The following is a 12,838-nucleotide window of genomic DNA, read 5'->3' as shown; positions in this document are numbered from 1 at the left end:
TCAGTTGGAACGCCGATGGTGTTCTCCGCCAACGCCATTCTCTTGAGGGCTTTCTCGATGACAGGGGGATCGACATTGCCCTTATTTGCGAAACGCACTTAAAACCACATCAACAGTTTTCCGTTCCTAATTATTACGCATACCGATCCGACCGCGCGGATCGGCCACATGGAGGTACTCTTGTCCTAGTCAAACAGTGCCATACGCACAGACTTCGACAGATACCGCAACTACAACACCTGGAGGCCACAGCTATAGATATACAGCTATATGGACAGTCGTTGACTCTTGCCGCAGCCTACAACTCCCCCGCTCGAGCTATACTCCCGGCCGACTTGGATATCCTCTTCCACCTGGGCCCCAAGGTCCTCGTGGGAGGGGACTTCAATTCCAAGCACGGAACGTGGGGATGCCGTTCCACAAATGCAAATGGACGTCGGCTATTCCAGTACCTAGAACTGAACGCCGCTATCCGTGTTATTGCACCAGACTCTCCCACACACTATCACAAAACCGGTCTTTACCGTCCTGACATCCTCGACATTTTCCTGGCGCGGGACATTCCGTGGGTCCACCGGATCTCTGTGATTTCGGAACTTGATTCCGACCACAATCCGGTGACCCTCGAATTCCTAGACGCTCGCCCACAAGACCAGCTCCGTCCGGCTTACGTTATCAACACAGACTGGGAGCGCTATCAACAACTTGTTGACCTTCATGTCCTTGAGCTTCCACCCATTACCCGCCGCAGCCACATCGATCCGTCGGCGGACCGTTTCGCAAAAATCCTCACCGAATGCTACCGCACCTCTTCCCGACGAGTCCTCCAGCCTCCTCGTCGCCTGGACCTTCCGCCAGACGTCCAGGAACTAATTCGTACCAAACGTCGATTTCGTCGCCGGTGGCAACGCCTCCGCGACCCAATCGACAAGCGAATTTGGAAGTCACTGGCTCAAGAGCTTCGGGTACGCTTACAAGAGGTCCATGATCAGGCATGGAACCAACGCCTTCGAGAGGCCGCAGACCGTCCTGACCGACTGTGGCGCATAGTCAAGGAGACTACAACCACTCCCCCTCCATCTCAACCCCTCCATGGTCCCCAAGGCCTGGTTTACTCGCCGCAGGACAAGGCGGAGGCCCTCGCACACAGCCTTGAGCGGCAATTTCGCCTCAACGAAGTCGACGACGACGAGGCTGACGCCCACGAGACCCGCGTTCATCGTCGGGTCCGTCAGCTTCTTCGCCGTCGTACAGACACCATCTTTCCACCGGTCACTCTCCCGGTGGTGGCGACTTACATTAGTAGTATTCCAGCCCGAAAGGCCCCTGGTCCCGACGGTATCCGGCCGACCCTTCTTCATCACCTCTCTCCAGTTGCGCTTTCTTACCTGGTTAATCTTTACAATAGCTGCCTTTCCTACAACTACTTCCCTCCCGTATGGAAACTGGCCCGTGTCATTGCCCTCCCGAAACCTCGCAAAGATCCACTCTTCCCACAGAACTACCGTCCCATCTCCCTCCTCAACTTCCTCGGCAAGATTCTAGAACGCATCATCCTCTCCCACCTTCAATCCTTCCTCGATTCTCATTCTACCCTCATTCCCCAACAGTTTGGGTTTCGGGCGGGCCATGGCACGGTCCACCAACTCATCCGCCTCCACGACACCATCCGCAGAGCGCAACTGGAGCGACAAAGCACAGGCATGGTCCTACTAGACATTGAAAAAGCATTTGACCGAGTGTGGCACGAGGGCTTACTATATAAGCTTGACGAATATGGCTGCCCTCTCCACATCATTCACATCCTCCGACGCTTCTTAACTGGGCGTACATTTTATGTCATGCAAGGCCGAAGCCGAAGCTCAATCCGGGCCGTGGAAGCTGGTGTGCCCCAGGGGTCTCTCCTCTCCCCCATTTTGTATGCTATTTACACTAATGATATCCCATCCCGTGTCCCCAACCATCTGGCCCTCTATGCTGATGATACTGCCGTCTTCACTTCACACCGAAACCTCCAGTTTATCGCTCTGAACCTTACACGCCACCTAGAACAGATCACTCAATGGAGCAACATATGGAAAATAAAAATTAACGCAGACAAGACACAGGCCATCCTCTTTACAAACAAACGAACTCCGCCAGCCCGCCTGGTGGAACTCGAAGGCCGACTCATTCCTTGGTCAAAGACAGTAACATACCTAGGTCTCACCTTCGACAGCCGCCTCACGTGGAAACCCCATGTTGATGGCGCCTGCCACAAGGCTTACGGAATGATATACAAACTCTACCCTCTGTTGAAGAGCCCCGGCCTTTCGATACAATCCAAGTTGCTTATCTGGACGTCCTGTGTCCTGTCACTCCTGCTATATGGATGTGAACTATGGGGACTAGCTGCTGACACTCACGTACTCCAGGTCCAAATAGTGCAAAGCAAATCACTCAGGATCATATTAAACGCTCCACGTTATGTCTCCAACTACGACATCCGCCGTCTTCTCCACATTCCACCCCTTGTCCATCAAATCCGCCTTCGCGCCTCAAATACCCTTACCTTCCTACAAAATTCACCTCATGATCACCTCACAGTTCTTAGTCGTGCTGTTGGAGACACACCTTACGCTCATCCGACGCTGATACTCCAGCGCCGGTACCGTCCCAATTGACGGTTTCACTGCAGTTGCGTATCTACTGATCTCTTTAATCTGTCAAACTTTATCATTTCTACCGACCTAGACACATAACAAAGCCATTTCGAACCTAATACTCAATCTGAAGGCAGGCCTAAGGCGATCCTTCGGCACATAAGTGGACGAAAGTCCCGTCAAGTTTGCGGTGGTGGTGGCGGCGGGTGCCACTGTGTGGGGAGACGCTGACTAGAGCGGAGCGCTTGCTACTGGTGTTGCTGCTGCCGTACGTTGGTTCGAGATGCCGCCCAAGACTAGCGGGAAGGCCGCCAAGAAGGCTGGCAAGGCGCAGAAGAACATTTCGAAGGGCGACAAGAAGAAGAAGCGCAAGAGGAAGGAGAGCTATGCCATCTACATCTACAAGGTGCTGAAGCAGGTGCACCCTGACACGGGCATCTCGTCGAAGGCGATGAGCATCATGAACAGCTTCGTGAACGACATTTTCGAGCGCATTGCGGCCGAGGCTTCTCGCCTGGCGCACTACAACAAGCGCTCGACCATCACGTCCCGCGAGATCCAGACCGCTGTGCGGCTGTTGCTGCCTGGCGAGCTGGCCAAGCACGCCGTGAGCGAGGGCACGAAGGCGGTGACCAAGTACACGAGCTCCAAGTAAGGAGGTGGCTCTGGAATGGAAGGAAGGATGGAGAAGGCTCCTCCGTTGCGAGAGCGGCAAAACGGCCCTTTTCAGGGCCACCAACTTGCCTTTTGCGGGAAGGGCGGAATTGTTGTTGTTGTTGTTTGTGTGGACGGCTGTGATGTATGTGTGCATTTTGATTGTGGGTGGGGGGGCGCGTCAAAGCGTGTTGCGCGGGGTACGGCCACGAGGTTGGTCGCCGTGGCGTGGAATGGTGGCACGCCTCGTTGGCGTGGTTTTTGACCCATTGGTGTTGTTGGTGTGTGTGTGTGTGTGTGTTACCCGTCTGCGAGGGGGGACAGTGCGATCGGCGACTTTTGTGTCACCGTAACGACGGCCGTTTGCGGGTTTGTTTTTTTTGCACATCATACATGGCGAGGGTGAAATGTGAAATGTTTTTGTTTGGTTTTTTTTTTGCCGCCCACTATTCCCTTTGCTGTACGCCGAGTTTGACAATGGTGCGACGTAACTGCAGCGTGGAGGTGTGTGAGTGACGTTGAAATGAACGTGCCATTAAGACGCATTGTTGTTGTATTGTACTGTACGTGTACGGCGACACGCACGATGATGTACCATTCGACTCTGATGTTTGATAGCCGTGTCTGACTGATTGCGTACGACGCACGCACACCGATGTCGTCATTCAAGATGCACGCTAGACGACGACGGCGGCGGTCGTTTGTTTGGCGAATGTCTGTACACGTGTTTGTCTGTGTCCATCCGGTATGTATTTGTTTGTTTGAAAGTGTTTTGTGTGTCGGTGACGTGGTCCGATCCGTCGCCCCCTGAGTAACTGTCGATCGGCGCGATAGACCGGCGTCACGCAACTGAACCGAAGTCTTGGGCACACCCGTCATACTGTTGTACACCGTCGCGCTGAGAACGGTAACGAAAGGTTGACTTTGATCGGTCGAATGTCTGGGCAGAACGTGAGGAATGAGGCAAGAGTGCAAGGAGGGGGGGCAAAAGAGAGAGGAAGGGAAAAAGGGGAGAAACGCATTCGTAGAGCAACGGAACGTTCCCGTGTCGGAGGCGTATTGGAGCCGCACTGAAATGCGTTTAACGGCGGCGCGGCTGCAAGTGTCTGCCGTGGTGAACGTTACCTTTGACGGCTGCATTGGGCTTTGCCTTTGCCTTTGCTTTCGCTTTCGCTTTCGCGTTCGCGTTCGCTTTCGCTTTCCCGGATGTACGTAACGTTTGTTGATATGGTTCTGAGGAAGAGTGTATGACAGTGCCGTGCCGTCCATGTTCGTGTGCCCTCCCATTGTGTGTATGCTATTGTCTGTGTACTTGAATGATGTATGTAGGTGTTAGTGGACATGTTTTACCAGTGGGGGGAAATGGATCGTCGATAGTTGCCGTCACTCTGTCACGGTCGAGATGACGCACCCTCCGTACAGAAAGGTGTCGAGAAAGTGAGTGAGTGTGTGTGTGTGTGTGTGTGTGTGTGCGTCCGTGAATTGGCAGTGTTTGGAGGTGGGCGTGCCCTGGATGTGGCCCGGAAAAGGCTGTTCGTTAGGCGGTAGTGTTGTGTGGACAGGGGAGGGGCATGCGTAACGCTGCTGGCATGGCATTTCGGGAGATGGGAGGGGGCAAACGAGGAAACGAGGAGCGGCGGCCAAAGACGGGACGGGGAGGGGCGCGGTGTGGGTGGCTTGCGCCTGTGCTCGGCGTTGTGGTTTGTGCAAAAGAGGAGGAGAAAAACAATGTGAGTTGCCAGGGAGGGGAGCGGTGTTGTGGTTGTCGTGGTGTAGCCGCAGACGCGGCTGTCAGTGAACGTGGCGAGACGGACGGATGCGCGGAGGGGCGGGGGCGGCGCATTTCGCCGGTGCCGTGCCGTGCCATGCCATGCCTGAAAGCCGCGTGGTCGCTGTGTTGTTGGTGGCGTGGGGGCGAGGAGAGTACCGTACGGGTGTGCTTGTGCGCCGGAAATGGCACACTGCGCCCGCCCGTCTCGGAGGCTGATGGCTGTGGTGTGGAAATGGGGCGCGGTGATGTTGAAGCAGTTGAAGAACAGAAAAGAAACCAAGAAAACGGAAGGCGTGATGCGGCGGTGGTGGTGAGAGCGGGAAAAACAAAACAAAAAAAAAAAAAAAAAAAAAAAACAACAAAAAAAAAGAAGGAAAAACAACAAGAAACAAAAAAGAAAACAAAAAGTCTATCAATATTAAAATGTAAATGGAAATGGAAATGGACCCAGGTATAACCTCCCTGCACAAATAGCAGAGAGTCCGATGATAATAAAAATGTGCCAGAATGTTAACGTCCCTACAAAACAAACCCAACGATAATATTAATGAAAGAGTGAACCGTATGTAACATTGCAACAGACATAATGAAACCTGATAAATTGTATAAGGGCAGCAGCGTTGACCTTTGGCCCTGTATTCAGAATAAAAAGAGCCAAAGATCGTTACCCCAATGAAAAAGACACTGAAACACGTATGTAACATAGTAGCGATGGCGAGACATTGTAGCATCTGTGACCAGAGAGTTTGCGCTGGACTGCGCGAGTGTTGCGAGCGGTTCTCAGTCAGTCAGTCAGTCAGTCTGTCAGTAGTCGTTGCGAGTCCGTAGCTCTGTGTAGTTGAGGGCTGTACTCTGTCAGTAGTCGTCGCGTGCAGTACGCTAATAGTCGTCATGCAGAGCGGTCGGTCAGTAGTAGCAGCCGAGTGCGGTTGTGTGATGTAGGCGGTCGGCAACACTGGTCAAGATGGTGAATAAGGTATACTGTTAATTAATATAATCATTAGATAATGAAAAATTGTATTTATTGTAATTATTCTCCAACAAGTTCCCCAATAATAGGTTTTATTTCAAAAGCATTTTTCAAACATTTAATTTTGTATTGAACTAAAGAGTTCGTTGCACTTCACATTTCATTCCACTTCTTTGAAGAAAAATGCCACTAAAATCACAAAAAAAGAGAATATTATTATTTGCAATGCAGTTCCTTCAAGCGCTGCGCAACAACCAGAGCAGAAATGTGACATCCATTTATTCGGAGGTAAGACTTTAATTCTGATTGTTTTGCACAGGGCCAAAGACCGATATTTCGGTTTAATTGAAGTTTCTTGTCACTGAACGGACTTTTTTAAATGTTGTGTGAAGACTTTATATTTGAGTCAGATTGCGAATTTCACATTTTTGTTGCCATTTTCAATACCTCTCATTGTGGGCGAGGTTACAATTAGCGCAATGTCCATTAGCATCCGTAAATAACATTGTCCATTGTTTTAAATTTTGCTGGGAGGTTACAACACACACACAAAAAAAAAACAAAAAAAACAAAAAATTGCATTTATATCCGCTCCTCAATTGTAGATACCCCTTACACAGCTGTGTGCAATGAATGAGTGCTGGCTGGTAATTAATTGCACTCCTTGGAGGGAAATGCCATAGGAAGTAGTCTTTAAAACGTGAATGTTTTTCGTTAAGAGACAAAAGTTACTTTAGAAAAAAAGTAATAGTGGGGCTTTTGTTGTTGAACAAAATAAGTACAATGAACATACGTTATCAGATTTGCGCAATGCAGCGTCACACCACCTTTTGATTGTAACACAATATACTATACATCGTCCCGAACCGTGACCAGAGTCGCGAGACGAGCAGAGCACGCCGCCGACGCCCGCTCAGTACAACCGTCCACCCGCTACTACTGTCGACCGACTACTACCTCTCCCGACTCGCGCTACAATATATATAACAACTGTTCCTGGCGACCCGGTGCGTGCCACTACTGTCGTCTGGCGCGGTCCAAGCGCCGACTAGCAGCGAGAAAGAACTCTCTGGTCAGACAGAGATGCTGTCATGCCTCGCCATCGCTCTGGTAATGAATACATACGTGTTGCAGCGTGCGTACCACCGGAACACGCAGTGGCGGAGCCAAAGACTGTGTTGTCGAGGTCGAGTGCGAGTGGGAAGAGAGGCAGCGTCGGCACGGAGATGCAAGCGAGCGCGAGACGCACGGGGGCTGCGGCGTGGCGCGTTTGCGGTCGGCGCCTTTGGTGGCAACGGCCGGGACAAGCAGCGGTGTATGGTGTGGTGCGGGGCGGACAGGGGCGGCGGTGGACGGGGAGGAGGCGGCGCGACGACGGCATGGGGGCGAAAACGGGACGGGGGACGGCGGATGTTGAGAGGCGTCACGCGCGGACAGGACACAGACACAGAGACACACAGATTGGAAAGGGAGGGTGCGCGGTTAGTAGTTGGGAATGTGCGTACCGTGCGGGATGGGAGTGGGCGAGGAACACGGTCGTGGCCCCTGTTTTGGGTGCGTGTGATGACGTCGGTGTGTTGTGGGAAGGGAAGGTGCTGTGGCGGCGGCGCGTAATGGGCGTAGGCCGAAAAGAGAAAGGAACGTGGGCAGTGTGTTGGCAAGCGTCGGTTCGACTGCGACGTTGATGGGCAGGGCAGGGCAGGGCAGGGCAAGGTTAATGGTGGTAGGAGTAGGCGTGTGGGCGCAAAAAATCTGCCGCTGCAGGCGGTGCCGTAACCGCCATGGCGGGAAGGAGAGAGGGCCAAAGAAAGAAAGAAAGAAAGAAAGAAGAAAACAAAAAAAAAAAACAAAAAAAGGAGGGGGGGGCGAAAGTGGAGAGGCGGTGGTGTGAGAAGGGCGGGGGCGGAAGGAAGGCAGGAAGGACAAGAGGCGAGGCGACGGCTTGCTTTGTGTATCGGTCGGTCTCTGGCTATGCTTCGTTTTCTGCAGCAGGGTCGGTGCGCGGCGTGGCTCGCGGCAGTGGGAACGCCTGGTGGCTGGACGGCCAGCAATGCGGTTGGATGGGCGGCCACAGCACCGCACCTGTGCCCGAGGAGGAGACGCTGGCGGCGGGCCCTGAGGTGAGGCCGGCTCGGCTGGGGCTGGGGCTGTGGATGTGTAGGTGTGCGCCGCTGCTGCAACAACGAGTAAAACGCGAGAAGGAGGGATGGCGGTAGAGAGAAAAAAAAAAAAAAAAAAAAAAAAGGTCGTGTTGTGTTGATGCGCAGGCAGACGCGTACAGAGGGACGAGCCCGGTCTGCAGCAGGGTGTGGCCGTGCCGAGTGCAGAGCAGCGGCGGCTCGGTTCGGTTCGGCCCGGCCCGGCCCGGCGGGCCGCGCTGTTGTCGCGGACGTGAGCGCCCCCTGGCGGGTGGCCGGAGGCGGCGCGGCGTGTTGGACGTGTGGCTGGTGGCAGTGCACAATTTGCGAGTGGCTGGCGGTGTGGTGTGGCGGTTGGCGCGTCGGGCGGCGGAGAGGTATGTGTTGCGGGCGCCCTTTGCTGCGCTGCGTCGTTGCGTGTGCCGTACAGGGCGGGCGCTTGTCGACTGTGTGGGCGGTGTGGCGAATTGGCGTGAAACGGCTGCCGAGAGGTGTGTGGTAGCGAGCCGGTCGGTGGTGTCAGTGCGAAGGGGAATGTGCGTGCGTTTGGCGGTTTCGGTGTGCTTTTTGCGGCGTGAGAGTGGGAATTAGTGGGGCCGGCTGTTGTGTTGGTTCCTTGTGTCTTGTGTCGCGTAGCTTGATGGCAACGTGGAAGGACGCCGGTTTCGTTTCGAGCCTTGCGTGTGGTTGTCGACGTTGACTGGTTGGCGTGTGCCGATGCACGTGCATGTGTGGGTCGCGAGTGCGTTTTTGGCTGGCTGTGTGTGTGTGTGTGTGTGTGTTTTTGGGGGGGAAGGGGGAGGCGGTGGTGAAAGTGCAGTCGTTGCCACGGGCGTCGTCGGGTGGGGCTGGGGCTGTGCGTCGTGGCGGAAAGGTGGTAGGTTGCGGGAAGCGAGCCCGTCGTTGACGGTGTCGCGTGAGTTGTGAATCGAGTGGGGCGCGGGGCGCGGGACAGGAGCAGCGTGCCGCTGCGTCGTGGTCGTCAGCAGAGGCTGTGCGTGTGCTTGTCCTTTTTGTGGGCGGTTCGTGCGAGGCGTTTTTTTTTTTGTTTTGTGTTGCCCTAGTTGTTAGTTTATTTTGTTTGTGTTTGTTATTTTGAGACGACGACTGGTTGGTGGCGTGCGCGCGAAGTGGCGGTGTGCGCTTCCCGTGTCGTTTGTGTTGTTTGGTTTTTTTGTTTTTGTGTGTTTTTTGTTTTTTGCACTGGGCCCCGGTGGGTGGGTGCGTGTGTGTCGATTGCCGGCTGGCGAAAGGTGCGCCATCGGCGGGGTGGGTCGCCGGCACAAGTAGAGGCGGCGGCGTTGTTGCTGTTGTTGTGTGGTGTTTGTTTTGTTCGGCTGTGTCGGCGAGCTGTGTTGCGGTGCGTGTGAATGGTGGTGCAAAAGTGCTGGCGTTGGGGCTGCGACTGCGACGGCGGCGAGCCGCGGGCGCGCCATTGATAGTGATGTTGTGAACAGCGGCTGTGTACGGTAGTGGTGTTGTTGTAGCACGACGTGCATCCGGGCCGGCGCGGAAAGCGCAGTTGCGGGCGGTTGCCCTTCGGTGCCAGCCATGTCGCGTGAGCGGCGGGTTGCTCTGGTGTCGACACGTGGTGCTCTGGGTTGTTGTGTGGTGCCCTTTGGCCGGTGGGGGTGGTTCGCGTGTGTCTCGTTCGCGCTCGGTGTCTGGTCGTGGTCGTGCTGCTCCCCCGTCTGTCGGCGGTTTCCGACGTCGTCTGTACGTTTTTGTTCGTTTGCGGCGTGCCTGCCGACGTCGTCCCGTCGCGACCTTTCAACCGAAAGTGTGGCGCCCGAAGGTGAACGAACGTAACCCTGACCTCGGCGCTTTACGCTGAGCCGAGCGAACCGAACCGAACCTGTGGTGTGGCGAGGTGAGCTCAGCCTGTGAGCCCCTAACGTCTACGTAAGGTAAGCTGTCCGGCTCACGCCTCACGTTTGAACGCCTTTTTAACCTACGTTTGACGCTTCTCAACCTAGCACTAACCTAACCTAACCTAACCTAACCTAACCTAACCTAACCTAACCTCTGACGCCTGACGTGTTTGAATGCTTAACCTAAGTTTGACGCTTAACCTAACCCAAGTCCCCTTAACCTAACCCACGTCCACCTAACCTAACCTAACGTAGACGTGTAAACGTAATGTGTAACGCGTAACGTGTAAGGTCGGCTGTCGTGTGTGCTTGACGGCAGATTGGGTTGGTCTGTAGATTCGGATTGCGGTTTGCCTCGGTCGAGGGGTTGGGTCGGAAGCGGCGAGGGGCGGCGGCGCCTGTTGCGCAGGCGGCGTCCGTTTGCGGCGGGCAATTGTTGAGAAACGGCTGTGAATGTTGGCGGGCGAGAGGAGGAGGACGGCGCGCGATGTGGCCCGACGGCTGCGGGCCGATCGGGAAACGGCGGGAGGGCGACGGAAGGCGATGGGGCGGCGGAGGCGCGTTTGCACGGCCGTCATCGCCGCACGCCTCGGCTTGTGTGGCTGTGGCGCCGGCCGCGCTGGCCGGGCTGCCGCGGCGACGGTGTGGGAGTTTTGCCGAAGGTTTGGCCATTGTGGCGGGTCGTCGGCTGGGGCTGTGGGGGCGGCATTTGGGCGGGGGCGGCGATTCTCGGCGGGCCGACGCAGGCTGTAGCGCGCGGTAGCTGCAGTTTGGCCGTGGTTTGCGGCGCTGCCGTGGCGACTGGTTGGCGACTGTGGTGTGGCTGTGTGTAGCCCCATCCTCGGTGGTTTGAAAGGCGCGGGCGGTTGTGGCGCAGGTTTGGGGCTGCTCCGCACAGGCTGTCGGACGTTGGGCGGTAGCAAGCGCGGGAGGCGCGGCGCGGCGGCGCGCAGAGTGGCGGCCGCTCTCTCGGCCGTCCGCGCCCGCCCGCGACACTGGCTGGGCCTTGTGATTCTCTGCTCTGCTGCTGTGCTGTGCTTGCGTGCCTGCCGTCCCGCTCGCTCTCGCTGTGTGTTACGCGCGTCGTCGAAATGGCAGATCAGGCGGCTACGAACGAGACTGCTGCGGCACCCGCCGCCACCGGCACTACGAAGAAGGCCAAGTCTGCGTCGTCTGCGAAGAAGCCGCGCGCCAAGCCTGCGCACCCGCGCACCTCTGAGATGGTGACGGCCGCCATCAAGAGTCTGAAGGAGCGCGGCGGGTCGTCGCTGCAGGCGATCAAGAAGTACATAGCCGCGCACTACAAGCTGGACGCGGAGAAGCTGGCGCCGTTTATCAAGAAGTACCTCAAGTCGGCCGTCGTGGCGGGCGAGCTGGTGCAGACGAAGGGGAAGGGCGCGTCCGGCTCGTTCAAGCTTGCCGGCGCCGGCGGCGGGGGGGCGGCCGAGGGCGGCAAGGCTCGTGCTGGCGGTGCCAAGAAGAAGCGCGCCGCTCCGGCCAGCAAGGAGAAGAAGGGCGCCCGTGCGGCCGGCGCAAAGAAGGCTGGTGGCGTGAAGGCGGCGACCGGTCGGAAGGCGGGCGCCGCCAAGAAGGCGTCTGCGGCGTCGGCCGCTCCCGCGGGTGCGAAGAAGGCGGCTGCGGCCAAGCCGGCCAAGGCCAAGTCGCCGTCGAAGGCGAAGAAGGCCGCCAAGGTTCCGACGAAGAAGCCGAAGGCGCCGCGCCCGAAGAAGGCGACGACGCCGTCTAAGGCGAAGGCTTCGCCCAAGAAGAAGAAGTAGAGTAGAGGAGAAAGAGATGGGAGAAAGGAAGGGTTTGGCGCTTGACTCCGTCGTCCCCACCCCCCGTCGTCGTCTAGTGGCGCGCAAGAGACGCGCGGCCCAAAACGGCCCTTCTCAGGGCCATCAAAGCACGTCGGGGAAGGTTTTGATTGTCGTGTTGCGTTTGGTGTGGGTGTCTGTCTGGCGTTTCTGTATGCCCGTGGGGATGCTGTTTGCGTGCCGTGGTGGTTGGATTGCGGGGGTCGGTGGCGGGTGTGGGCGGCGGTAGCGGTAAGCGGTGTTGTTGTTGTTGTTGTTGTTGTCGTGGTTGATTGTCGCCGTGTTTGTGGCGGCGGCCGACGGTTGGTTTTCTGTCACGTTGTTTTGTTTGAATACGTTGGTTGGCTTGCCTGCGTTCGTTCTTCTCGGATGTCTGTCTTGTCGAGTCGAGTCGTGTCTGGTCTTTGTTTTGTTTTGTTCCTTTGTGTGTGTGTGTGTTATGTTTTGCAACGGGGGGCACGTTGAGATGTGGAAGGAGTCGGCGGGGATTTCGGTGGCGTGTAGAGCGAGCGAGCGCGCCTGCCTGGCCGTTGGCCGTCGGAGTGGAGTGCGGGTTTTTTTGTTTTCGAAACGAAAGCGGCGGCCGGCCAGCCACCCGTGCGGTGTGACGTCGGCCGTTGGGTATTGTGCGCTTTGAGCGCCGGGGAGGGATGATGTGTGATTGTTGCGCGCTGCTAGCAGGCAGGCAGAGTGAGCGGGTGTGGCGGACGGACGGGAAGTGGTGGTTTTTGTTTTTGGGTTGCGGGGCGAGAGGCAGGCGACCGACAAAGTTTGCTCGCGACGGAGAGATGTTAGTGGCCCTGAAAAGGGCCGTTTTTGTTTGTGCGGTGCGGTGCCGCGGCGCGGTTTAGGCGCGCTCGCCGCGGATGCGGCGCGCGAGCTGGATGTCCTTGGGCATGATGGTGACGCGCTTGGCGTGGATTGCGCACAGGTTGGTGTCTTCGAAGAGGCCGACGAGGTAGGCCTCGCTGGCCT

The sequence above is a fragment of the Schistocerca americana genome, unplaced genomic scaffold (genome assembly GCF_021461395.2).
Source record: "Schistocerca americana isolate TAMUIC-IGC-003095 unplaced genomic scaffold, iqSchAmer2.1 HiC_scaffold_52, whole genome shotgun sequence".
NCBI classification, from domain to species: Eukaryota; Metazoa; Arthropoda; class Insecta; order Orthoptera; family Acrididae; genus Schistocerca; species Schistocerca americana.
The sequence above is the reverse complement of the archived record's forward strand: the minus strand, read 5'-3'. Positions refer to the sequence as shown.